Below are 26,625 nucleotides of genomic sequence, written 5' to 3'. Positions count from 1 at the left end.
TGAGCCACCTTTCAACACCAAATATGAAGTTTTAAAATTACTTTTGTTTTGTTTTAATCATATAAATTTTTGCACTCTCTGTTTCCCTTGGTCATATCTTTGGAGAGATATCAAAGAATTGGAAGTGTGACCAGTCTTCAACAAACACAAGGCATTCAGATGGTAGTTCACATTACAGAGTTTTAAGGATGGCAGAGGTACCTTGAATACCTAGCAAAGAGTCACTAGGAAATGTGTGCACTCGATTAACCGGAGGCCCCAGGGAAAGAGTCTGATGTATGATGTAGAGAAAGACAGAAATGCACTGAAGTCCAAAGCTCAAGTTTGAGAATCTTGAAAGCAACAGAAAATTGCAAGTGTGTTCCAGAATCTTATGAGATTTAAGGTTTCACAGAAGAAAGAGACTTCCAAGAGCTTCTCCTAGAATTTTTTAATGAGAATATAATTAATTTCACAGCAAGAATAATCCAAAGGTCCTTTTGGAGCAGTTTGAGAGATTCAGATAGGCTGGGGAAATCATTCATAAACTCCACTTCCCCATGTAACCACCAACTCCTCCCTGAGTGTCCTGGATCAGGGGACACATGAAAGTCAAGGATGAATTCTGGCATGGTGTTGCAGGCAGGAATGTATATACTGAAGTACCAGAAACCCAGCAGGAACTGACTATCTCAGCATCCACACTGCCAACTGCTCGAGGTTCATTTCTCTAAGACCTGAAGGTTTTTCTTCAAATCATAAAGTCCTAGATATGAAAGGAATCTTAGAAATGAGCCCAATTCTACCACATTATAGATGAATAAACTAAGGTACAGACCATTCAGTGTGGCCAAAGTGACTGTTAGTGCATTAGTGATTTAGCTGTGACTAGAAATCAAGTCTTTTAAAACCCATTCCAATTGGTTATGACTGAAATCTAACCCAAAAGAAATTTGCTGGAAGAATCATGAGTGTCTTAGCCGGGTCCCCCCAAAGCAGGGCCTGACACAAAGGTTCCCTTAGAGTTTATCTGGGAATATGATGCCAGGGAACAGGGGTATGGGGCCTTAGGAAGAGAAACAAGGAAGGAGGAAAAGCAAATTCAAGGAAGAGTAGTTTAATTGGCCACCCTGGCTGCACCAGGGGCCTGGATGACTGATGCTCAGCCTCTCTGAGACCCTAATGAATTACTCCTGGGGTAAAAAGGAGACTGCCTTTATCCACTGGCTTCCATTGGTCAATGGGAGCTCCAAGGGTACTAAGTACTTTGAACTTTCATATGGCACCTACAGGAATAGGGAACCAATTCCCACACTGTGGCATTACAGAAGTTCCTAAGTAGGAAGCAAGAAGTAGAATTTTGGTCCTCTGTGGGATGCTGTTGAAATGCAGTTTCAAGAAGTTGATAGAGGGCTTTCCTGATGGTCCAGTGGTTAAGAATCCATGGAGTTAGGGGAAGGCAGTCATTATAAGAGAGAAGAGTGGTATGGGATGGGTGGATGAAACAGTAGGTCCCCACTAAACCAGCCTAACATTTTCCCTTCTAGGTATTTTCTATTAAAATGAAAATTTTATACTTGAAGAAATAATACCAAATTAGCATCTTAGTAGGCATTCTTCAAGCTTGGATGACCACTGAAACAGTGGAAATGGGAGTCAGGATAGATCACCCTAATGAGGGGAAGAGAAAATAATGGGACATAGGGCCACTCTTCTGTTTTATGATTAACCCTAGGGTTATCCCTGAGTCAGTCCTCCTAAAGACGAAAGATGTAGGCAATGCATTGCAACATTAAGTGTGAATAATTTTTTAAAACTCTCAGTTAATAATTTGGGGAAAAGAAGAATCACAGCAGATTTCCCCGCCCCCCCCCACCCCCCGCCCATCTTTCAGTACTGAGGTTATTTTCTTCTTAATGTGGAACTCCCTTGGAGATGACAAGAGAGAATTAAATCTTCAAATAGGACAAAAATATTGGTTGACATTCTCTCATCAGAAAGTGAAAAGTTAAATGGAGATTCAGCACTTGATTTACCTAGAATACTTGCCATCCCGAAATAGTAACTAACACTCTTTGATATTTAGCACGTGTCAGGCTACTTGCTCCATGTTTTGTATACATCCCTTTACCCAGTCCTCAGAACTACCCTGTCAGATAGATGCTCTTCCCCTCCAGTTTTTTCTATGGAACAAATAGGAGCACCCAGAAATGATGTGCTCTAGTTTCAATAGCTAGTGAGTGATAGACCTGGGGTTAAATCCAGAAAGTGTGTGTCCACTGCCTGTTTCCTTAACCCATTTGCCACACTGCCTTTCTGATGAATTATGAAATTCACTTTAAAGACATTGTGCTGAACTACAGTTGAAAAGTTCCCTTTAGATGGGTTTTTAATTGCAGACTTATTTTTGTTTTGCCTGAGTTATCCTGACTTCTGCCTCTACATGGTATTTATATAAAAAACATCTGTTAGGAATATCACATTGGTACAAGTTCTTTCCAGACTTTGAGATATATCAAAGTAATATAATTCTCTATATTGTTTACAGTCATAAAGTAAACTTTGACAAAGTAAACCAAAGTAAATAAATAATAGTAAAGCTGATCATTGCAAATCAGCAAAGTACATGGGAAAAGGAGCTTTCAAATATTTTCCACCTGAACATAGGTAGGAATGAGAACTTTACCTATGCTAATACTCTTATAAAATACGGCCCATACCTTATTAGATATTAGATATCATGTTCTTGAGATTATCAGATTCAAGTACTGCCTATTAAATTGAGAACTTGAATTTAAGAGGTGTCCTGAGGGGAGCAGCATAACCTTAAACACTGGTTCATCAGGGGAAAAATAAAATACCATGGACCTCCTTAAGTAATCACTGAATAATTTATATGTGTGTGTGTGTTTAGTGGAGAAAAGTGTCCCCTTTTCTTTTAAGTTTCCCTTCCCAGTCCTGCTTCCTGGAAACACTGGGCTCCATGAGAAGAACAGTGTTTAGGTATAGCATCACCACTCCACTCTTACCGAGCACAGTGGGTTCCTGTAGGGGCTGTGCTAGATGCTGGGGCTACATCAGATTACATGTTATGGTGCCTGTCTTACAAGCTAAATGTGGAGAGAGACCTACACTCAAAAAGATAAACAACTATATTCATAATCACATGCTGAATTCTAAATGAACGATGCCAATGATAAGAGCTATGGAAAGACACATGAGGACAGATTGCTGAGTATGGAGGTGTGGTGATAGCAGTAGAGATGGGAAGAATGGGATCTAGATACCTAATTGTTAGGGTCTTTCTAACATATGAACATTTTCCACAGGAGAATATTGCCTGAATTTTAAACACTCTTGTATCCACTGTTTTGAGGAGATTTTGAGGTTGAAACTGTTAAATTTTTTGTGCCAAATTTGGCATTATCAGAGTTGAAATGAATGTATTTAGTTTTAAAAGAAGATTTTATTTTTGGTAGTGAAGTGGGAACAATTTATTACAGGTTGTTCTTTGCAACAGAGCACAAGGGGAACAAAGAGAGAAAGCTGCAAGTGTCTGATGAAGCAAAAATATCCTTTACCAGTGATGCTATGAGAGCAGACTGTGGTCCACTTTTCATGTCAGCATAGAGGAGTGAGCATCAGTGAAAAGTGGGAATTGTAGTTTTGCTCTAGAAATGGAGTGATGAAACAGTGCCCAATAGTGATCGTAATTGGAAAGGATTGAATACATCAATTGTCATCTACTAAGATCAGATCACCTTGAGTATCACTTTTCTTCCAGCTTGGGTAGAAGTCTGGGAAGGAGGTAAGAGCAAGGATTTGATCGGCAAACAGCTGCCCAGATTCAATAAAGGAATTTTCTCTTCTTAACTGTAAAAAGGAATATAAAAATAAAATTCTACATGTGCCTGGTTAATGCTATAATCATTTAAACTCAGAAAACTGTGCATATTAATTAGTTGTTCAGTCACAAAGTTGAGTCTGACTCTTTGCAACCCCATGGCCTACAGCCCTCCAGGCTTCTTTGCCCTTCACTATCTCCCAGAGTTTGCTCAAATTCTTCTCCATTGAGTGAGTGATGCTATCTAACCATCTCATCCTCTGCTGCCCTCTTCTTCTTTTGCCTTCAATTTTTCCCAATATCGGGTCTTTTCCAGAGCTGGCTCTTCACACTAAATGACCAAAGGTATTGGAGCTCAGCTTCAGAATCAGTCCTTCCAATGAATATTCAGAGTTGATTTCCTTCAGGATTGACTGGTTTGATTTCCTTGCAGTCCAAAGGACTCTCAAAGGTGTCTTCTCCAGCACCACAGTTTGAAAGCATCAATTCTTTTGTGGTCAGCTTTCTTTATGGTCCAACTGTCACATTTGTACATGACTACTGGAAAAACCATACCTTTGACTATATAGATCTTTGTTGGCAAAGTGATGTTTCTGCTTTTTAGTACACAGTCTAGGTTTGTCAAAGCTTTCCTTCCAAGGAGCAGGTGTCTTTTAATTTCATGCCTGCAGCCACCATCCACAGTGATTTTGGAGCCCAAGAAAATAAAATCTGTCACTGCTTCACTTTTTCCCCTTCCATTTGCCATGAAGTGATTTTAGTTTTTTGAATGTTGAGCTTTAAGCTAGCTTTTTCATTTTCCTCTTTCACCCTCATCGAGAGGCTCTTTAGTTACTCTTTACTTTCTGCCATAAGAGTGGTATCATATGCACATCTGAAGTTGATGTTTCTCCCAGAAATCTTGATTCCAGCTTATGATTCATCCAGCCTGGCATTTCACATGATGTACTCTGCATATAAATTAAATAAGCAAGGTGACAATATGCATCTTTGTTCTAATCCTTTCCCAGTCTAGAACCAGTCAGTTTTTCCATGCCTGGTTCTGACCGTTGCTTCTTGGCCTACATACAGGTTTCTCAGGAGACAGGTAGGGTGTTCTTTCATTTCTTTAATAGTTTTCCACAGTTTTATGTGATCCACACAGTCAAAGACTTTACAGTAGTCAGTGAAGGAGAAGTAGATGTTTTCCTGGAATTCCTTTGCTTTCTCCATGATCCAGTGAATATTGGCAATTTGATCTCCGGCTCCTCTGCCTTTCCAAATCAAGCTTTTACATGTGGAAATTCTTGGTTCATGTACTGCTGAAGCCTAACCTGAAGGATTTTGAGCATAACCTTAGTGTTAGTCACTCAGATGTGTCTGACTCTTTACAACCCATGGACGGTAGCCTACCAGGCTCCTCTGTCCATGGGATTCTCCAGGCAAGAATACTGGAGTGGGTTCCCATTCCCTTCTTCAGGGGATCCTCCTGATCTGGGAATTGAACCTAGGTCTCCTGTATTGCAGGCAGATTCTTTACCATCTGAGCTACAGGGAAGTCCACGAGCATAACCTTACTACCATGGGAAATAAATTAAAGTGAATCCTATATTCCTATAAAAAAGGAGATTCAACAATCTTAAAATAGAAGTTTACTTATCACTGTTGTAAAAGGCCAATTTAGAACAGTGGGTAGCTGTGTAACTAGGCTCAATGCTTCCAAGGTTTTGTATCCCATATATGAAAATGCAAGAGAGGAAAAGTGTAGAAATATTTTAAAACAATACTAACTCTGTTAATATCTTATAATAACTTGGAAGCTATTTCTAATCTTGGAATATATTTTCACATGTAATTTCCTTAATGGCAAGGATCATGTCTATTTTGCTCATTGGTGAACTTTCAAGGTTTGGCAGTTAATAAATATACAACAAATAAGTGAATATAAATAAGTAATTTTATTTAAAATATTCCCTCTCTAGCTCAGAATACCTCCAGAAAATCCTTACAAATGCCAATAAACTCTGCTGGTATAAAGCAATGAATGTTAGTGTTCCATAATGCCTTGGTCCCATCTGGAAAGCTATTCTTTTTTCTGTCCATCTTTGTATCCATCCATGCATTCATGTGGGCTTCCCAGGTGGCATGGTGGTAAAGAATCCACTTGCCAGTGCAGGAGACACAAGAGACTCAAGTTCAATCCCTGGGTTGGGAAGATCCCCTGGAGGAGGAAATGGCAACCCACTCCAGTATTCTTGCCTGGAAAATTCCATGGACAGAAAAGCCTGGTGGGCTTTGCATCCATGGGGGTCGCAAAGAGTCAGATGCAACTTAGCACAGCACAGCACAGGTTCTTTTTTGGAGAAGGTAAACATCTGATAGGTATTTATGGAAAGGTATAATATTTTGATAACTGTATGTGCTATGGAAAAATAACACATCAGGAAAGGGGAATGGGGAGTACCCAAGGACAGTGTGTTATTTTAGAGAGGTCAGGCAAGGCTTCCCTCATAGACATTTAAGCAGAGACCTGAAGAAGGAGAGAAGTGATCATTTGGGTATCTAAGAGAAGGTCATTCCAGGCAAAAGTAATAGTAAGTGCAAAGTTCTTGAGGTGGTACCATGCTTGCTGGTTATTATCAAGGACTCAGTAAGACTGGAGGAGAGTAATCAGGAGGAAGGATAGTAAGAGATAAAGTCATAGAAGTAGCAAGAGGTCAGCCATTTTCATCCTTCTAAGCATCTTGGTAGAGGCTTTTTTCTTCAAGGAAAGGATAAAAGCTATTGCTTATTTGCAATGACTGAAAGCAAGAAGACTAGTTAGGAGGCAATGACAATAGTCCAGGTGAGAGATGATGATACCTTAGACCAAGATGACAGTGGTGGAAATGCAATTAAATTCTTGTGAACGAGGAATAATTATTTGAAGATAAAGAGATAGAATTTTCTGATGGACTGGATATGGGGTATGAGAAAGAAGAACCAAGGATGACTATACAGTTTCTAAGCTGAAGAGGCAGGGAAAGAGATGGCGAAGGCTATGGGAGCAGCAAGAGTGAGAGACAAAGGTCAGTTTTCCAGTCTTAGATAATCATGTAAAGAGGTCAAGTAGCCAATTGGATGTGCAGTCTGGAATTCAAGGAAGAGATGTGGGCTGGGGATACAGTCTGTGCATCATTGGTATATCAGGCATATTAAATTCATGGGTTTAAATGAGATGGCCCAGAGCAGGTAGAGAAATAAAAAAATATTTTTAAAATACTATAGAAATGATAATTATTTAAAACAGACTGTCAGGTTAGGGAGAATATTCACTTCAATTTTCAGGAGTACTTAATAAAATGGGATCAATTTCAACCAGTGGCTAATGTTTCTATTAGATTTCGTGGATTCAGACATGAATAAGATAATCCCAGCATTTTGTGGAGCTCTCTGAGTGGTGACAAGAAAAAGGCATCAAGCTATTCTCTGACTCACTAACAATTGTCTAAGACTGGGGTCAGAACTGTGACTTAGAGAGGTCTGGGGGTAAATTCTCATCCAACATAACATTTTGTGAGAGTATCTCCTCCCGAGAGCCACCTAAGAAGATGGGAGACAGCATCAGTTAGACGTGTTAAGCATATGTAACAGAAATAATATTGTTTTAAAATATTACTGCACTTTTCTTCTTGAGCATTCTCATATTCAGGACTTCCCTTCTAATTATCAAGAAACATTCATTTTTATCTGGAAACATTACGCAGGAAATAGGCAAACTGTAAACAGAAATAAAGAGCCAACATTCAGTTTTTCTCTACCAAAGTAGAACTTTTGAGTGTCTAGTTTGAAATCATCTTAAAAGCCAGAAAGTCTTGGAAGGAAAAAAAAAAAGATTTTCCGAGTTCACTGAGCTCCCAGTTTTATCAGGTGTCATGAATGTAATATAAAGGAAGATCCTACTACACGGTTAGAACCCAGCCCTTGGGGAACTGGAAAGGCTATGAGAGAGAGAAGTTCAAATATGCAGCTGGACAAGTGCCTCCAGGGTTCCCACTCCAGGCCAGACTTGGCAAGTAGCATTGAATGAAGCTGGGGAGAAACATCCAGAGATAAATGAAGGAATCTGAGTATATCTGAGTAGTGGCCTATTTTCTTAGAACTGGTCAAGGGGATGATACAAGCCTTTGGGAGAAACCAAACATTTATCCTAGAACCATTTTCAACCACAAGCATAGTAGAAGACATGTTTATTGAAATCAACAAGAAATAAAACTTCAGGTTCCCCATGGCTGCACATGTTATGCAGATGGTCCAGAAGTATCCATAGTGTTATCACTGAACCAGTCAGAGGTGTAGAGCATAGAAGAAGTTTCAAAATATAGGGTATTTGAGACTAGAAGCAAGTTGATAGGACCATGAATATCAGCCATGGAACATGATGTATCAGGAGATTTAGCCACTTTTATCCCAATTCTTCCAAGATCCAGAGTACAACACATGAGACTATCACTGCAAGTTTATTACTTTCTCCCCAACAAAGGACTATAACCCACCTTCTATATACCCTAGTGCTAAAACTGGGGTAATTAAGGGGTAAGAGAAGAACTAAGAAAGACTAAGTGTGTACCCCCAAATAGATTACCTTGAAATGAAAGAATTCAAGATAGTAACTGCAAGACAGTAAGAGATACTATTTCTCACACATATAAGTCATAGGTGGGTGTTCAAGAAATAAGATTAACTCAAGTACAGAAAATAATCACACATTTAAAAAATACAATAGCTATTTGGATTAATCAGTATCTTTAAAACACAGAATAAGCTTTTGTTTTTTTTCTTTGCACATTTGACTTAGGCAGTGACCTAGCTATTAAGTAAGAGTCACTGGTTAGGGAAAGAGACTCAGAACACAGAGATAGTGGGTGGGACAGTCCATGGCCAACTGGGAAGAAAGAGAAGATTCCTTCCCACTGGAATGAGAGGTGACCACAGAGGCTGGTAGTCCAGGCTTGTGGCTAATACTTCCCCTGGTCAAACCAACACCACACTGAGTTAATAATGGAATTCACAAGCTTCAGAAAATTCAACAAAAGCAAGAACAACTTTCACACACTTTCTCCATTTGAAGATTCCAAGAGGAGCACCACTATTGCCCACAGTAACTGGTAAGTCCAGTTAGAGGTGATCCAGCAGTTGCTTGGTCAACAGTCAGCCAGCATCCAACCAGGCAGTGATAATCTGCCCTTTGGCCATTCTCTTACTAGTTCCCTTCTGTTCTGGTAACAGAAGAAAGAGAAAGAGTCAAACAAATGCAATTAAGAAAAGTTATGTACCTCTGTCATTATTCTGTTTGTTTTTAACTCACCTTGCTGCTGCTGCTAAGTCACTTCAGTCGTGTCCGACGCTGTGTGACCCCACAGATGGCAGCCCACTGGGCTCCTCTATCCCTGGGATTCTCCAGGCAAGAATACTGGAGTGGGTTGCCATGTCCTTCTCCAATGCATACACGCATGCTGAGTCGCTTCAGTTGTGTCTGACTCTGTGTGACGCTATGGACAGCAGCCCCCCATGCTCCTCTGTCCACGGGATTCTCTAGGCAAGAATACTGGAGTGAGTTGCCATTTCCTTCTCCTACTTAACTCACCTTAGAGTAAAACTAAGAAGGTTAAGATGTTTGCATTTCAACATTGAAATACAAATCCAACTTGGGGAACTTCTCAAAAATAGGATATCAAGTTGCTGATGTTCAGCATGCCAAAGCAGACCCTGGGGAGTCCTGTAGATGAGTTTTCCCTGAACAAATATCTCTATCCATTGGAAAAATAAGAGATTCATTTGAGTTAATAAACTCCTTTTAAAATTGAAATTATTCATTAGGAGAGTTACAGCTTTTCACAGTCCAGTGAATAAAAGCTTTCTGGTAATAAGTCTTTTGGTAAATAAGTTTTCTGGTAATATCTAGCCTTGCCACACTAGTGTAATGGGGACATGTTTTCCTGTTTTTTCCTTTCGCTGCAAAAGCTTTATTGTTTCAATTTGGTTCAAGACTTGGGAGAGGATTCCAGGTTTTAAAAGTTGCCTAACGACTGCAGAGAGGGGCTTTAGGCAGAAGCCCTGACATTCGGGGGTGCTCCACAGGCTCCTAGTCGATGCTCGAGAGGAGGCCTTTCAAAGCGTTACTCCCTCACCCAGGCCTGGGGCCCAGCTGGCCTGTGGAGGTTGGTCAGGTGGTCGCCATTTTGGGGCGCTTCCCCTGCTCAGGTAGGACGGGCTCTCCAGGAAGTCGCCGCGGTGGGGGCCTGGCGGGCGGAAGTCGGGCTGTGCAGATCCAACATGGCGTGCTTCGGGGTCTTCTCATGAGAACGGCAGCTTCCAGAGTGTCCTGGGTTTTTCTGCATTTGTCTCGAGACGCTTCTGTTTGTCCTGCATTTTCAAAAGACGCTGGCCGCCCTGGTGCTTCCCCTCCACCATGTCATGGAAGAAATGGTCCAAAATTGCCATCGAAGATAGAAGCCCAGAGACAGGTAGGTGGAAAAAAGGTTGGAGGCTGGTCTGAGGCTGGAGCCAGGGGCGTCGCTGAGTCTGTTCTATTCATGCATTGTTGCAGCAAAAAGATTGCAGGACCACTGAGGGCACTACCCGATGGGGACATTTTGATGAGTTGAGAGAGAGACAGGAGGAAGGGAGAAAATCTGCTTGTCCTGAGGGGTGGGGAGGAGTAGGGGACACCACGGGTCTCTGGCCGCTTCTGAGGGGCCACTGACCAAATGAAACCACTAGTTGATAGGGGAAATAGGAGACAGAATCTTTTAAAGGGAGGAATTGGTCTGAAGGCAATTGTATTCTTTACAGTGGTTGTCCTAGGTTGTCCTGTGGGATAACTCTTCGTGCTGCAGGAAATCACAGGAAACTCACTATTTAACCGTGGACCTACAATGCTAGAAACGGTCCAGACAAAGTTCTTTCTGAAATTCCCTATAATTTGGGAATATCAGGAATAGTTGAATGATTTATACTATCTGATAATAAGGAAAAGTTCATGATCTTAATTTCTATTGCAAAAATGATGTGAGGTGGCTGGTTGTTCTCCCTTAAAGGTATTCTCATTTAAGTAAAGGAGCAGAACTGGGGCAAAGTTTGCTTCTGGAACATGAGGAGGAATTAAGAGATGTTGGAGCAGGTTTCAAAATTCTGTGTAATTTTAACTGGATGAAAATGATTGTACCAACAAGGTTTCTTTAGATTCCATCTACATGAAGTTAATTTCAAGGTCCCTGCTTTCTGTGTTAGGTTGTGTTTTACTTTCGGGCATTGTGCTCAGTTTGAGAAAAGAGCCCGATGAGACATAGGCATTCTGTGATAAGCTAGGTTTCTTAGAAATAGGATAGGAGAGATTTCATTCATTTATTGAAACAAACATCTTGAAATGATCTTGATTTCCCCGTCAAATTGGCTGAAAACTGTCAAGACAAACTTAACTGGAATAGCATCTCGAGCACAATATTGAAATGCAGTTACTGTCAGATAATTGATATGTGTCTTGGCATTGTCATTTCTTTCTTCACTATTTTGTTATATCCTTAATGAGTCCATTTCTGGAGAAGGTCAGAAAAGGTATGCTAACTCTGGAATGGTAGAGATGATTAAATTTGCCTGAGTGTGAGAGTGTGTGTGTAATTTGTGTGTGCCCTTTGGATGAGAAATAGAATTACAAAATCTCCATGCTTCCTGACTCATCTAAATCAGACCTCAAAGACATAAGGCTCCTGAAAATTCTAGAAATCTCCCTTTAATACTTAACTTAGGCCTAACCTCCTATTTAGGTTTCTGTATGCAGTGCTCTTCAGTTTCAGAAACAAATCATTTCCTATTATAACTCAGAAATACTTAGGTCCCCAAACGAACCTGAGATTTCGACCATTCAGCAAAAATTTTATTTGCAAGGCACATGCCTGCTAGCCTGCACGATTGCAGTTGCTATTCATATGAATGTTGGCAACATTTCATTGTGGGGGTCAATTATGGTCATTTACCATGATGACATAATAACAACTGCAAAAATGTGAAAGCTAAAGTAGGGTTATTATTACTGTTTGTAAAGTCTGGGTCCCAGATGTTCCTGCCAGGAGAGAGAAAAGCTGGAGTGCAGAGATAGCTGACAATCGTGCTAACCATTCAAATAGCCAGCAGACTGAACAATTTGCAAGCCAGGGATGGGACAAGAGGCTAAAGCTGGCGTCTGGGTTGCACACCACCTCCCTCACCTTGAACTACAGGCTTTTTCCTTCCCGTATGTCATGCAGAAACACTCCCAACCTCCACACCCCTGCACCCTACCCCCAGGCTCAAAGAAAAAGAAGAAATACAGGCAGAGCATTTGCCCAGAGAGATGGGCCAACAGCCAATGTCATCCTCTGATATATAGCTGAGGAGGAATTTATTTCCAACTAGTAGAGGATTGGGGGGCTCATAAAACTGTATAGCTTCAACCCAATGAAATAAGGTTAGTAAAATACATAAACTCTGATACAGCAGCGTGAAGTATGCCTCCAGTCACCTACAATTCACCAATGGCCCCGTGATAGATATTCCCAGCATCTGGCTGTTCCTTGTCAGCTGTGACCAGTGTGTGCCTGTCAGCAATGCTTGCCCCCCCCCCCCCCCACCTTTCCCCACCCTCCTCTTCCACCCTGGGTAGAGGTCTCGAGCTACGGTAGCAGCCGGCACGCTGATTGCGGAGATGCTTAGCAGGTCCAATGGCAGATCTCTTGAGTGATAACACTCTGATAGCAAGCACCAGTGAGACAAAAGCACAGTACTTGTCGAATGAGAAATACAACTGCAGTTGAATAGACAAAAAGGTAGTAAAAAAAAAAAAAGTTCAGCTTGGAAAAAAAACTCAGTGCTGATGATGCCTTTTTTTTTTTTTTAGTAGCGAAAAAAATCACGGTAGGCAGAAACTCCATTTTTTTTTAACCACTTCATACTTCTGTCAGTGTGATGTTGAACAAGTGCCATTAATCAAGAGTGCTGTTATTCATTAAGAACAGTGATGTACTTGAATTGTTACTCTAGTATCATTGTTCAGAGCCTCTGGAAGAGATTTAAAGAAGGGAAGAATTTATAGCTATAGTTTGCAGCTAAGACTGTAAAGAACTTTTCCCGCTATTAACCACATGTTAAACGTGGTAATAATAGTAATAATACCTTCTATTTATACAGTGACTATCTTCTGGGAAACTCAAAGTGCCACCTCAATAAACAGTAGTGCCTTCATTGTCAACAGCATCCCTTAAAAAGCTAGAGGGAGGTATTATTACTCTCTTTGCTATCAGGCCAATGATATATGTTCTTTGTGTTTACAGGTATCTGTGATGTTAGGCTGCAGGGGAGGTGACACATGGGAAGGGAGGAAGTGGGAATGGTGGATGGGTGCTGGTGGTGGGAGTGAGTTAAAGAATTCTGTGTATCTTTTGAAGAACTGTGCCAAAATGAATCCTTCTGCCGTGTAGTGGTTACTGTTTATATGACAAGAAAACTAGTCCACACACTGGAAATGAATTATAGCGTGCCGTAAACGGGGGGCTTCCCTCATAGCTCAGTCGGTAAAGAATCTGCCTGCAATGCAGGAGACTTGGGTTCCATTCCTGGGTCGGAATGGAACCCTGGAGAAGGAAATGGCAACCCACTCCAGTATTCTTGTTTGGAGAATCCCATGGACAGAGGAGCCTGGCGGACTACAGTCCATGGGTTGTAAAAAGTCGCACACGACTGGGTGACTTTCACTAGTACCATAAACGGAATACACGTAACTTAATGTCCTCTGCCTGCTAGCAGGAGGTAGGGCCCCCTCAGATTTTCTGGAGGGATGAGACATCCACGCTCCTTCTCAGAGACGCGGGTTCTGGCTCTGCCCACTCACCTACAGACGATCTGACCAGGCCCGGGCCAATAAGATTCCTTCTTTCCAGCCTTTCGAAATGGAGTTTGGGAAATTTAGGGACTCTAGTGAAAACAGTGTCAAGACTTTAATTTTTTGGGCTCTAAAATCACTGCAGATGGTGATTGCAGCCATGAAATGAAAAGACCCTTACTCCTTGGAAGGAAAGTTATGACCAACCTAGATAGCATATTCAAAAGCAGAGACATTACTTTGCCAACAAAGGTCCGTCTAGTCAAGGCTATGGTTTTTCCAATGGTCATATATGGATGTGAGAGAGTTGGACTGTGAAGAAAGCTGAGCGCCGAAGAATTGATGCTTTTGAACTGTGGTGTTGGAGAAGACTCTTGAGAGTCTCTTGGACTGCAAGGAGATCCAACTAGTCAATCCTAAAGGAGATCAGTCCTGAGTGTTCATTGCAAGGACTGATGTTGAAGCTGAAACTTTGGCCACCTCATGTAAAGAGTTGACTCATTGGAAAAGACCCTGATGGCTGGGAGGGATTGGGAGCAGGAGGAGAAGGGGACGACAGAGGATGAGATGGCTGGATGGCATCACCGACTCGATGGACATGAGTTTGAGTAAACTCTGAGAGTTGGTGATGGACAGGGAGGCCTGGCGTGCTGCAGTCCATGGGGTCGCAAAGAGTTGGACACGACTGAGCGATTGAACTGAACTGAACTGAACTGAAGGGATTCTTGAACTTAAGTCAGGCCTATGATGCCTCTGTTTTGCCGTGTGAAAAAGAAACAGAGAAAGGAGAGGGAGAGGAGCAGGGAGAGAGAGCATTTTGGCTCTTGAAGAATGTCAGTTTCTATCCTAGTCAGAGTCACATCAAGCTCGCTGGTCTATCCCTGACTCTCTCCAGTAAATTATCCATCCAACTGGGTTTTTTAGTTTTCTGTTTTGTTTCTCTGAATGTTTGGATACATATGGTCTCTAAGATAGGAATGTCCCAAGATAATTGCACTCAGATTTTATAAAGATGAGCTTCCTGGGTGACTCAGAGAGTAAAGAATCTGCCTGCAATGCAGGAGACCTGGGTTTGATTCTTGGGTTGGGAAGATCCCCCTGGAGTAGGAAATGGCAACCCACTCCAGTATTCTTGCCTGGAAAATCCCATGGACAGAGGAGCCTGGCAGGCTACAGTCCATGGGGTCACAAAGAGCTGGACATGACTGACCGACTAACACACTAACACTTTATGAAGGTAATGTAGTGATTACCATGGGTAGTGTGTATGTGCTCAGTCTCTCCATCATGTCTGACTCTTTGCAAGCCCATGGAGCTTAGTGGTTTAGTTGCTGAGTCTTGTCCAAATCTTACGACCCCAGGGACTGTAGCCTGCCAGGCTCCTCTGTTCATAGGATTCTCTAGGCAAGAATACTGGAGCGGGTTGCCATTTCCTTCTCCAGGGGATCCTCCCAACCCAAGAATCGAACCCAGTTCCCCGCCGCATTGCAGGCAGATTCTTTATCCACAGAGCTTTACAGCACCTTTTTCCAGTCTTCTTACCCCATGTCTCCTAGACCCCCACCACCTCAGATTGCCCCTTGCCTTGGGGGAGCCAGATCTAAGACTTGTTTATCTGTCTCTTCTCTGCCTTGCGAAATAAACTCTCTCTTTACTGTTGGTGTCCACATCTCAGCACTTGGGCTTGCTGCATGATGGGCAAAATGAACTTGGTTTTGTAACAGCATTTTCCAAGTATATTTGCCCACAGAGCTTGCTGTTTTAAAAACTTTTTCTTCTCTAAATAACTATTCACATTCTATTGATACCTATGATCCCCCTGTTTTCCAAATAATGCCTCTCTCCTCTCTTTGTTGCAACCTTCAGGGTCTCTGAGTTTTGGCTTGCTGAATGTAGGGCAAAACAAACTTGATTCAGTAACAAAAGGACCCTTAGTATATTTTATTTGGTGGCCCTTTGGCCCCCACATATTTAAAGCTTTTGTAGGGAGTTCAAGTCAACAGAGAACATTTAGTGAGTTTAACATTTAGTGCTGAAAAGAGTGACTTTTTTGTGCTTATTAGCTTGTTTCTCTTTCTTTAATGGTATTTTATTTGTAACTTTTCAAGTCAGTATTTTTTTTTTTTTTAAAGAAAGCAACAACTTGAAAGAGCTTGTAGAAGGTTGACCTGTATTTGTGAGTCAGTTTGATCTGATAAGACAGAAACAACAAAAATTCAACATTTGATACTTGAACCAGACATTCAGGTCTGAGAAGAGAATACCAGAAGTCTGCTGAATCATTAAAATAAAAATACTCAGGTGCAGTATTGCATCCCCCTATTCTTGCTTTTCTGCCGTGAGGAAAAAAAAAAAAAAAAGCCACATCCCAATTCTATTCCTCTCTGCATCTCTTATTTCTGGAGCCCTTTCATCTTCACATCTGTGTAACAGACCAGGTGGCATAGGTGCTCAGAGCAGAGAAACAGTGATCGTAACAGTTAACATGGAAGGGCCATTTAAAGGCTTCTCCCAAAGAGAGGACCTGCCAAAACAGTGACCCTGGGGTTTTTCTTAGAGACTGCTACAGGTGGGCCACAGACCTTTTGGAGTGAGATAGAATTTTCCCAGATTTTTAAAAGAATGACTTTGGATAGGTTATTGAAGCTTTCTGAGGCTGTTTCCTTGTCTTCCTTACTTGTAAAATGGAGTTAACAGTAGCTATTATGTAAGCTGTCAGGACAAAGAAATTATGTATACAAAATACCAGGCACCTGGTTGCAGGAAGAGTCCTGCGTACTTTGGGGAAGGGTTTATAATGTAAGCCTTCACTATCATGACTCAGACACTCCAGTGATTATAGGATAACACAGGTTCAACGTGTTTTTGCTAGATGTTTTTAACATTTGAAATTTAATGATTAAGCCTCAGAATAGGTTCAGATGGGCATTGTTACTAAAATAACTGAAGTGCTTCATGAGGTTGTTTCAATCTGGAATTCCTGGGCATGAAAACAAATGAAACTAAGAGTGACATGACTTAATGGGCAGTAGACGGACTTCTCTGCATGCTCTTGTTCTGGAAAGCTCTGCTTGCTGCCGCTGCCATTTCTGAGCAAGGCAGCTGTATTCTGAAGTGGTTTCAGCTGGTTACACCCACTGACAGAGCAAACGATCTGCAGGGTCTCCCAACAGACTTAAACTACAAGCAGGATACAACCCTCTGTCCTCAGTGCTGCGGCCTTTCAGCTCCTTGTTCAGGAACCCTGAAGCATGGCAGGATGTGGCTTTTTTACCCTAGGAAGGATGTAAGTTTTAAACAGAAGTCTGAGTATATTCACAGTCCCCTAAAGCTCACCATTTCTCTGAATCTGGAGCCCCGCTTTCCATGGAAAGCTTGAAAGCGCCATCTCTCTCTCTCTTTTTAAAGGTTGGGTCTTTGTTCCTGTACCAGGGCTTTCTCCAGTTGCGGTGAGCAGGGTCTGCTCTCCTTCGCGGTACCTGAGCTTCAGTGGCTTCTCTTGTTGCAGAGCGTGGGCTGTAGGCACACAGGCTTCAGTAGTTGCACGTTTCATGCTCAGTGGGTGCAGCTCGGGCTCAGTGGGTGCAGCGCATGGGTTTAATCACTGTGCAGCGTGTTGGATTTTCCCAGACGAGGGATTGAACCTGTGTCCCCTGCATTGCCAGGTGGATCCCCATCTACCTGGGAAGTCTTGAAAGAGCCATCTCTTTAGGACTGTCAATGAAATTTTGTTACTTCTATCATTTATTCATTACATTTATATAAGAAAGTTGTTTTTTTTTTTAATTATTCACTATGCTTCAGGTAGTAATGATGCAGCATTGAAAAGAGCTGACTTGGCCCTGTCCCAGAGCAGAGGCCCTCCCTGCCCATGTCACTTCAGCCTCTGGGTCTCTGATCTCTCAAAATCTATAGCTTTTGCCCCCTGAGCTTCAGTTTTCCCTTGTGCCTCTGTGGGTGGATACTGTGTACTCTGTACCTTCCTGCTGAAAATCATGGCATGTGGGATAAACTCTAAAATCCTTAGCAAGGCCTACAGGACTAGTTATAATGTGGCCCCATCTTATTTATAACTTCCTACTTTCAATCCTTAAAAAATCAGACTTAAGGCTTACAGTTCTTCCTGGTGAAACTCCCTGTCTTTTCTCCCTTCTCCTTCCTCCTTTATCCCTCTCTTGGCATCCAGGGCCTGTGTAAGACATAATTGCTTCCCAGCATTTCCTTTGTGACACCAGAGAACAAGGAAAAGGTATCTGATACTGAGTCAGTGTGTCTATGAAAGAATCCGCTTGGGGTGGAAGGACCTCAAGAGATCTCAAGGGAACCACTTAAAGTGAGTGATGGAAGGAGGACTTCAAGTCTCAAGAGTGTCTCAGCTGTGTCATCAAGCACCAAAGTGGGTGTCCAATCAGCGGAAAGATGACCCGATGGTGGTCATCACTGTTGGGCGGTATCTACTCCAGGGCGGCAGTGTCGCACTTGGTGAATACAGCAGGAGAGAGTCCAGGTCCTCAAACCGGAACTGATGAGCCCAGAACGGTGATCCTCACTAGAAAACTTGAGCCCCTATCTTGCTGCTGAGTGTGTGTGCATGCTTAGTTGTGTCTGACTCTTGTGACCCCATGGACTGTAGTCTGCCAGGCTCCTCTGTCCCTGGAATTTCCCAGGCAAGAATATTGGAGTGAGTAGCCATTCCCTTCTTCAGGGGATCTTCCTGACCCAAGGATCGAACCCAGTTCTCCTGCATTGCAGGAAGATTCTTTGCCATCTGAGACACAAGGAAAACAGCACTAGAACATGATGAAGCTAACTAAAGAAAAGTCATGTTTCTGTGTGTGTGTGAGTATTTGTGAGTATTTTCTGTGTGTGTGTGTATGTGTGCACAGACATATCTGAGTTGCAGTGAGTACATTATGACTCTACTATACATTCCTGTCTACTATATTAATTTGGACTTAGCTAATACTCTGCAATATTGTCATCCATCCCTGTCTTTTCTCCCACAAATAGATTTCAAACTGCTTTTTGTCAAGGATTGTGTTTTACCTATTGATATCTTCAGAGTCAGACGATGTCCTAAACAGAGAAGGTTGTCATTGTCGTAATAAGCCTGATCTTACCCCTTACACTAGCTGAAATGAGAAGAATGGAGAGAGGACTGGCGTGAGAGTGACTGCATTTGCCTTTCCAAATTGAGGAAGTCTTCTTGAGGGAGGTGAGCCTTGAATAAATGGAATGAAGAAGCTGGGAAAACAAGGCTGTCCATGATAAAATGCTAGCTTATGAGAAGCCCAACACCAGGAAAAGGATAAATGTCCATGGAGACTGGCTTGGAGATCAAAGCAGACAGGTCTGTAGTAGGAGACAGTAAGACTATAGGAGATAGAGATAGAAATGTAATAGTCACTGTCATGGCATTAAAAGTGACAGAGTGGGAGGTGGGGACATAGAGGCTTCTTGGCCTTACGAAAGAATGACCAGTGGGGCAAGAGGTGGAGATACATTTGGTAAAAATATTGGGATGATTAAAGAAAAGAGAAAAAAGAAACAGGGACACTCTTTTCTTTTAAAAGGGTAGATATCTATAGATACGTGAACAAATGAGTGTATACATGAACTTAATATATTAACTTTAATAAATTAAAATACAGATTAAGAACTCATTTTGCAGACTAAATAAATTAATTAAATTACAAACAACACAAAAGATACAAAAAGATTTTTGAATATGTTTTTGAGTAAAATACTGCATAGTATCAAGTTTATGTCTCCTTCTCTATCAAACAGCCATTACCATTCACTGAAGTGTTGGTTTTCATCATCATTTAATTCATGATCAAAAATATTACAAAGCTTTTTTAAAATTGGATAGCTATTGAACTTCAACATACAGTAAGTGTTCTCTGCTGAGACATCAAATAAGACATTGTTCTTTCTTCGTGAGCTCATAACATAACTTAGAAGGACCACCTTTTTTTTTTTTAAGCTTATTATGTGTTTGTGGCTCATCAAGCATTTTAACATTCCCAAAGGCCAAACTTGCACTGCACATTTATATTCAGGTCTGATATTTATATATTGTAATGTGCTAGGATCCATATTACTTTCAGTAACACCATCTAGTTCTAAAGGGCAAAGTACATAGGATTCCAAATAAGTTCATCTTTTTTTCCTTCTTTTTCTTCCCTAAAGGAAGGAATGGAAAATTGTCAGTATTCTTAAGAACTTTAGAGCAGGGGGCAATAGAATACATTTTTATTCATTGTCACTTGCACTAACTACTCGATATTAAGGACACTTATTTTTATTATCTCAATAATTATTTCTTAAAGTATTTCTTTTACTCTAATTATCAGCAACTGTGATTATTAGAGGGCTTTTCAGGTGGCACTAGTGGTAAAGAACCTGCCTGCCAGTGCAGGTTAGATGTAAGAGGTGTGGCTTCAATCCCTGGGTTGGAAATATCCCCTGGAGAAGGGCCTGACAACCCACTCCAGTATTCTTGTCTGGAGAATCCCATGAACAGAAGAGCCTGGCAGACTATATTCCATAGGGTTGCAAAGAGTCGGACATGACTGAAGGGACTTAGCATGCTCACATGATTATTAGAAACTGATTAAAAAATGATTTGTTGCCTTTACAGAATCATTTTGTTGTTTAGTTGCTAAATCATGTCCATCTCTTTTGCAACCCCATAAACTGTAGCCCACCAGGTTCCTCTATCCATAAGATTTCCCAGGTAAGAACTTTGGAGTGGGTTGCCATTTTCTTCTCCAGGATTTCTTCCCGACCCAGGGCTTGAACCTGTGTCTCCTGCATTGCAGATGGATTCTTTACCTCTGAGCCACCAGGGAAGCCAGGACTTCAGAACTTGAAAGAATCCTAAAAATATATTCTAATAGCTCCCAATGCCTGTTCATAGACTGTTGCCACAAAACATCAAGAATATATAGGAAATTAAAAATTCAAATTTCTGAACCTCACCTGCCTTTGAGTAATTAAATCAGAATCTGCAGGGTGTGTTCCAGTTATCTGTAACAAAAGGGATCTGATGAGGAGCTGGACTGGGAACTGGTGAATTGAATTGACTTTTTTTCTGTTAAGGAAAATGGGTCTCAGATAGCAGGTTCAGGCATGTATATGCTGTCAGAGTTGGAAATAAAATCTGGATTTTACCTTTTCTTAATCTAGTATCTCGTCTTTCTGTATCAGAAAGAACACTTTCACAAATTATTTGTGAGTTATCTCTTGGTTCTAAGCAACCTATGGCAATTTTAGTTCAGGTCTTTTATATTTATAATAGAATTCTCTTCAAAGCCAGTTTATCAATTATGTTAAAAAAATTACAAAATTTTGACCCAGTGGCTTACCTGGAATGCTCTTTCATTCTTTTTTGCTAATTCTGACTCTGAATGAGATTTGGTTTTATCATAGTTCCAGTCCATCCTCAAAGATTCACTGTTGTTCTCGGAGGAATCTATTTAAGAGTGTGTTCTCCAATTCTGAATTGCCAAAATATTTTAAAAATAGTCTATCATTGGAATTAATATCTAGCCTCTGTAAAATAGTTATTTTGAAGAAAAATTGGTATTTAAATCACTAAATTCTACCCAAGATGATTCAAACAACTCTTTCTAGTCACACCTTTGGATTACTCCACTTTTTTTCAGTTTAAATGATACTATAGTGAACATCCTTTGCATATGTCTATCAGTTCAGTTCAGTTACTCAGTTGTGTCCGACTCTTTGTGACCCCATGAATCACAGCATGCCAGGCCTCCCTGTCCATCACCAACTGCTGGAGTCTACCCAAACCCATGTCCATTGAGTCAGTGATGCTGTCCAGCCATCTCATCCTCTGTCATCCCCTTCTCCTCCTGCTCCCAATCCTTCCCAGCATTAGGGTCTTTTCCAATGAGTCAACTCTTTACATGAGGTGGCCAAAGTATTGGAGTTTCAGCTTCAACATCAGTCCTTCCAATGAACACCCAGGACTTATCTCCTTCAGGATGGACTGGTTGGATCTCCTTGCAGTCCAAGGGACTCTCAAGACTCTTCTCCAACACCACAGTTCAAAAGCATCAATTCTTTGGCACTCAGCTTTCTTCACCGTCCAACCCTCACATCCATACATGATTACTGGAAAAACCATAGCTTTGACTAGACGGACCTTTGTTGGCAAAGTAATGTCTCTGCTTTTTAATATGCTGTCTAGGTTGGTCATAGCTTTCCTTCCAAGAAGTAAGCATCTTTTAATTTCATGGCTGCAGTCACCATCTGCAGTGATTTTGGAGCCCCAAAAAATGAAGTCTGACACTGTTTCCACTGTCTCCCCATCTATTTCCCATGAAGTGATGGGACCAGATGCCATGATCTTCGTTTTCTGAATGTTGAGCTTTAAGCCAACTTTTTCACTCTCCTCCTTCACTTTCATCAAGAGGCTTTTTAGTTCCTCTTCACTTTCTGCCATAAGCGTGGTGTTGTATGCATATATGAGGTTATTGATATTTCTTCTGGCAGTCTTGATTCCAGCTTGTGCTTCTTCCAGCCCAGCGTTTCTCATGATGTACTCTGCATATAAGTTAAATAAGCAGGGTGACAATATACAGCCTTGACTGTATATTTGACTCCTTTTCCTATTTGGAACCAGTCTGCTGTTCCATGTCCAGTTCTAACTATTACTTCCTGACCTGCATACAGGTTTCTCAAGAGACAGGTCAGGTGGTCTGGTAGTCCCATCTCTTTCAGAATTTTCCACAGTTTATTGTGATCCACACAGTCGAAGGCTTTGGCATAGTCAATAAAGCAGAAATAGATGTTTTTCTGGAACTCTCTTGCTTTTTCGATGATCCAACGCATGTCGGCAATTTGATCTCTGGTTCCTTTGCCTTTTCTAAAACCAGAAAGTTTCAGAAACCAGAAAGTTTTCTAAAACCAGATGTTTTCTTGAACATCTGGAAGTTCACGGTTCATGTATTGCTGAAGTCTGGCTTGGAGAATTTTGAGCATTACTTTACTAGTGTGTGAGATGAGTGCAATTGTGCAGTAGTTTGAGCATTCTTTGGCAATGCCTTTCTTTGGGATTGGAATGAAAACTGGCCTTTTCCAGTCCTGTGGCCACTGCTGAGTTTTCCAAATTTGCTGGCATATTGAGTGCAACACTTTCACAGCATCATCTTTCAGGATTTGAAATAGCTCAACTGGAATTCCATCACCTCCACTAGCTTTGTTCGTAGTGATGCTTTCTAAGGCCCACTTGACTTCACATTCCAGGATGTCTGGCTTTAGGTGAATGATCACACTATCGTGATTATCTGGGTCATGAAGATCTTTTTTGTACAGTTCTTCTGTGTATTCTTGCCACCTCTTCTTAATATCTTCTGCTTCTGTTAGGTCCATACCATTTCTATCCTTTATTGTGCCCATCTTTGCATGAAATATTCCCTTGGTATCTCTGATTTTTTTTCAAGAGATCTCTAGTCTTTCCCATTCTGTTGTTTTCCTCTATTTCTTTGCATTGATCGCTGAGGAAGGCTTTTTTATCTCTCCTGGCTATTCTTTGGAACTCTGCATTCAGATGGGAATATTTTTCCTTTTCTCCTTTGCTTTTTGCTTCTCTTCTTTTCACAGCTATTTGTAAGGCCTCCTCAGACATCCATTTTGCTTTTTTGCATTTTTTTTCCATGGGGATGGTCTTGATCCCTGTCTCCTGTACAATGTCACGAACCTCTGTCCATAGTTCATCAGGCACTCTGTCTGTCAGATCTAGTCCCTTAAATCTATTTCTCACTTCCACTGTATAATCATAAGGGATTTTATTTAGGTCATACCTGAATGGTATAGTGGTTTTCTCTACTTTCATCAATTTAAGTCTGAATTTGGCAATAAGGAGTTCATGATTTGAGCCACAGTCAGCTCCTGGTCTTGTTTTTGCTGACTGTATAGGGCTTCTCCATCTTTGGCTGTGAAGAATATAATCAATCTGATTTATTTGCATATGTCTATACTAGTGCCTATAGTTATTAAAATTTAAAATATGTGTAATATATGACCCTCACTTGCACACCTAGTAATTTATTCTAATTCTTAAAGATGAGAAACTTGAAACTATACCAAAGCAGAAAGACAGTATTTCCATTCTTACTTATATTTATCTTCTAGATATAAATTGTTGATCTAGCACATATGCTGGCTAATAATTATAGCAATTTAGAGTGCTATCTGTGCTTCCCAGGTGGTCTAGTGTTAAAGAACCCACCTACCAGTACAGGAGAAGTAAGAGATGTGGGTTTGATCCTAAGGTTGGAAAGATCCCAGGAGGAGGGCATTGCAACCCACTCCAGTATCCTTGCTTGGAGAATCCTCATGGACAGAGGAGCCCTGTGGCCGGGCTGTAGTCCGTAGGGTCGCGAAGAGTTGGACACGACTGAAGCACCTTAGTCCACATGCATGCAGGGTGCTGTCTTCCTGTGACTTGCTTTTCTTTCATTCTTTTGTCTGTTCAGTTGGTTGGATTATGCTGCACATGAAACAGTCATGTCTCAATACATATGTGTATTCATGCATACAGATTTACAGCCTGTGTAATATCATCTATAGGAGCATCAAAATATATGAAAAATTAAGGGATATGTTTATCTAGAAGAATGCAAGATCTTTTCACTGAAAACTACAAGGCATTAGTGAGAAAAACCAAAGACCTGATAAATGAGGAGATAAACTGTGTTCATGAATTGGAAGAATCAGTATTGTTAAGACGCCAGTACTCCCAAATGTATTATATCTATAGAGGCAATGCAATTCCAACCAAATTCCATCTGTTTCTTAAAAAGAAAATACCAAGATGATTCTAAATGTATATGGAAATAATCCAAAGGACCTAGGTTAGCAAAGAAAGTTTGAAGAAACTATTTATATTACTTATTTCAAGATTTAATATATAAGCTACAGTACTTGCAACAAAGTACTATCGCTATAAGTATAGACATGTAAATTAATGAAACAGAATAGAAAATCCAGAAGTATAACCACACAACAGTTGTCAATTGATAACCTGTAATCCAGCGATTTCCTTTCTAGGGATTTATCCTGAGAAAGCAATTAGAAATCCACACTAAGTTATCTACAAAGATAGTAAACCTAACATTATTTTTAATAATAAAAAATTGGAAGTAATATAATTGAGAATAGAAAACAAAAAATTTGCAATATCTTTAAGATGGAATTCTATACAGAGTTCAAAAATATGTTTCAACGTAGATATAGTATGATTCCAATTTTGTAAAAATAACTTAATGTATCCAACGAAAGTGACCAGTATGGTATAGATAAAAATATTAACAAAGGTTATTTCTGGCCTACAAGACTATACCAGTAAAGTCAGTAAATGAGATAAATTTCTCAATTATTGATTCAGCAAACCTTCTCAGTATTTACTAGGTGGTAAATATTTTAGGTATTTCAGGGTTTATGGTCTGTCTCAGTTAGTCAACTCTGCCTTCGCAGGGTAAGCAGCCATAGATAATATGTAAAAAGTTAGTGTGTCTTTATTTACAGAAATACCTGATAAGCAGAATTTGGCCTACAGGCTTCAGTTTGCCAAGTGCTTTAGCTGCATCCCACAAAGTTTGATAATAGTGTGTTTCCATTTTTATTTAGGTAGAAATGCTGTCTGATTTTCCTTTTGATTTATTCTTTGGTCTATGGTTTTATTTAAGGTGTATTATTTAGTTTTCAAGTATTTGGAAATTTTACAGAGATCTTTCAGTTGTTCAAATGACTTACATTGTGGTCAGAGAATGCAATTTGATTAAGATTCTTTTAAATTTATTGTAGTCTTTTATGATCTATAAAATGATCTGTCTTAATAAATGTTCTGTGTTCATTTGAAAAGAAAGCGCATTCCAGAATGCACATTCTGCTGTTTTTGAGTGGAGTGTTTTATAAATATCTATGAAGTCAGATTAATTGATAAGTGTTTTCAAATTTCCTAAATCCTTATTGATTTTCTACTTATCTTGTAGCTATTAACGTTTATTAACAAAAGGATTTAAAAATTTCTGGCTGTAATTATAGACTAGTCTAGTTTTTCTTGTAGTTCTATTCATTTTCTTCTTTCTTTCTTATAACTTTTCCCTTCTGTCTGAAAGGCTGGCTTTAATATTTTTGATAGTGCATATCTGCTGCTGATGAAATTTTTCAGCTTTTGTATGTCTAAAACCAATTTTTATTCTACCTTCGTTTTTTGAAAAGCATGTGAAGAATTCTTGATCAACATAAAAAAAAATTCAGCACTTTAGAGGTAAAACTCTTCTCTCCTCTTGCTTGTTTCTGACGAGAAATCTGTCATCTTCATGTTTTTTCCTCTGTATATAATGTAACTTTTCTCCTTCATTCTTTATCACTGATTATTGAGCAGTTTGGTTGGTGTATCTTGTGTTTGGGGTTCATTGAGCTTATTGAATCCACTGGCTTATAGTTTTCATCAAATTTGGAACATTTTCAACTATTATTTCTTTTAATGTTACTTATCATTCCCCTTCCCTCCTTTGAAAACTCCAATTATGTGCTTATTCAGTTCAGGTCCAACTCTTTGTGATCCCATGAACCGCCACGCGCCAGGCTTCCCTCTCCATCATCAACTCCCAGAGCTTACTCAAATTCATGTCTATTGAGTTGGTGATGCCATCCAGCCATCTCATCCTCTGTCGTCCCCTTCTCCTCCTGTCCTCAATTTTCCCAGCATCAGGGTCTTTTCCAATGAGTCAGATCTTCCCATCAGGTGGTCAAAGTATTGGAGTTTCAGCTTCAGCATCAGTCCTTCCAATGAATAATCAGGACTGATTTCCTTTAGAATTGACTGGTTGGATCTCCTTGCAGTCCAAGAGACTCTCAAGAGTCTTCTCCAACACCACAGTTCAAAAGCATC

General features: G+C 40.5%; 1 long non-coding RNA gene across 1 annotated transcript in view; it reads left to right on the top strand.

The window, feature by feature from the left end:
* Nucleotides 1-9,997: 9,997 nt before the first annotated feature.
* The window catches only part of LOC139034460 (uncharacterized), a 109,758-nt gene continuing 93,130 nt past the window's right edge, over nucleotides 9,998-26,625 (top strand). Inside the window, exon 1 of the long non-coding RNA XR_011486986.1 lies at nucleotides 9,998-10,308. This is a non-coding gene — a long non-coding RNA (uncharacterized lncRNA). The remainder of the gene's footprint in view (nucleotides 10,309-26,625) is intronic.

Source organism: Odocoileus virginianus, chromosome 3 (genome assembly GCF_023699985.2).
Source record: "Odocoileus virginianus isolate 20LAN1187 ecotype Illinois chromosome 3, Ovbor_1.2, whole genome shotgun sequence".
NCBI lineage: Eukaryota > Metazoa > Chordata > Mammalia > Artiodactyla > Cervidae > Odocoileus > Odocoileus virginianus.
This window is presented reverse-complemented; position numbering and strand designations above follow the sequence as displayed.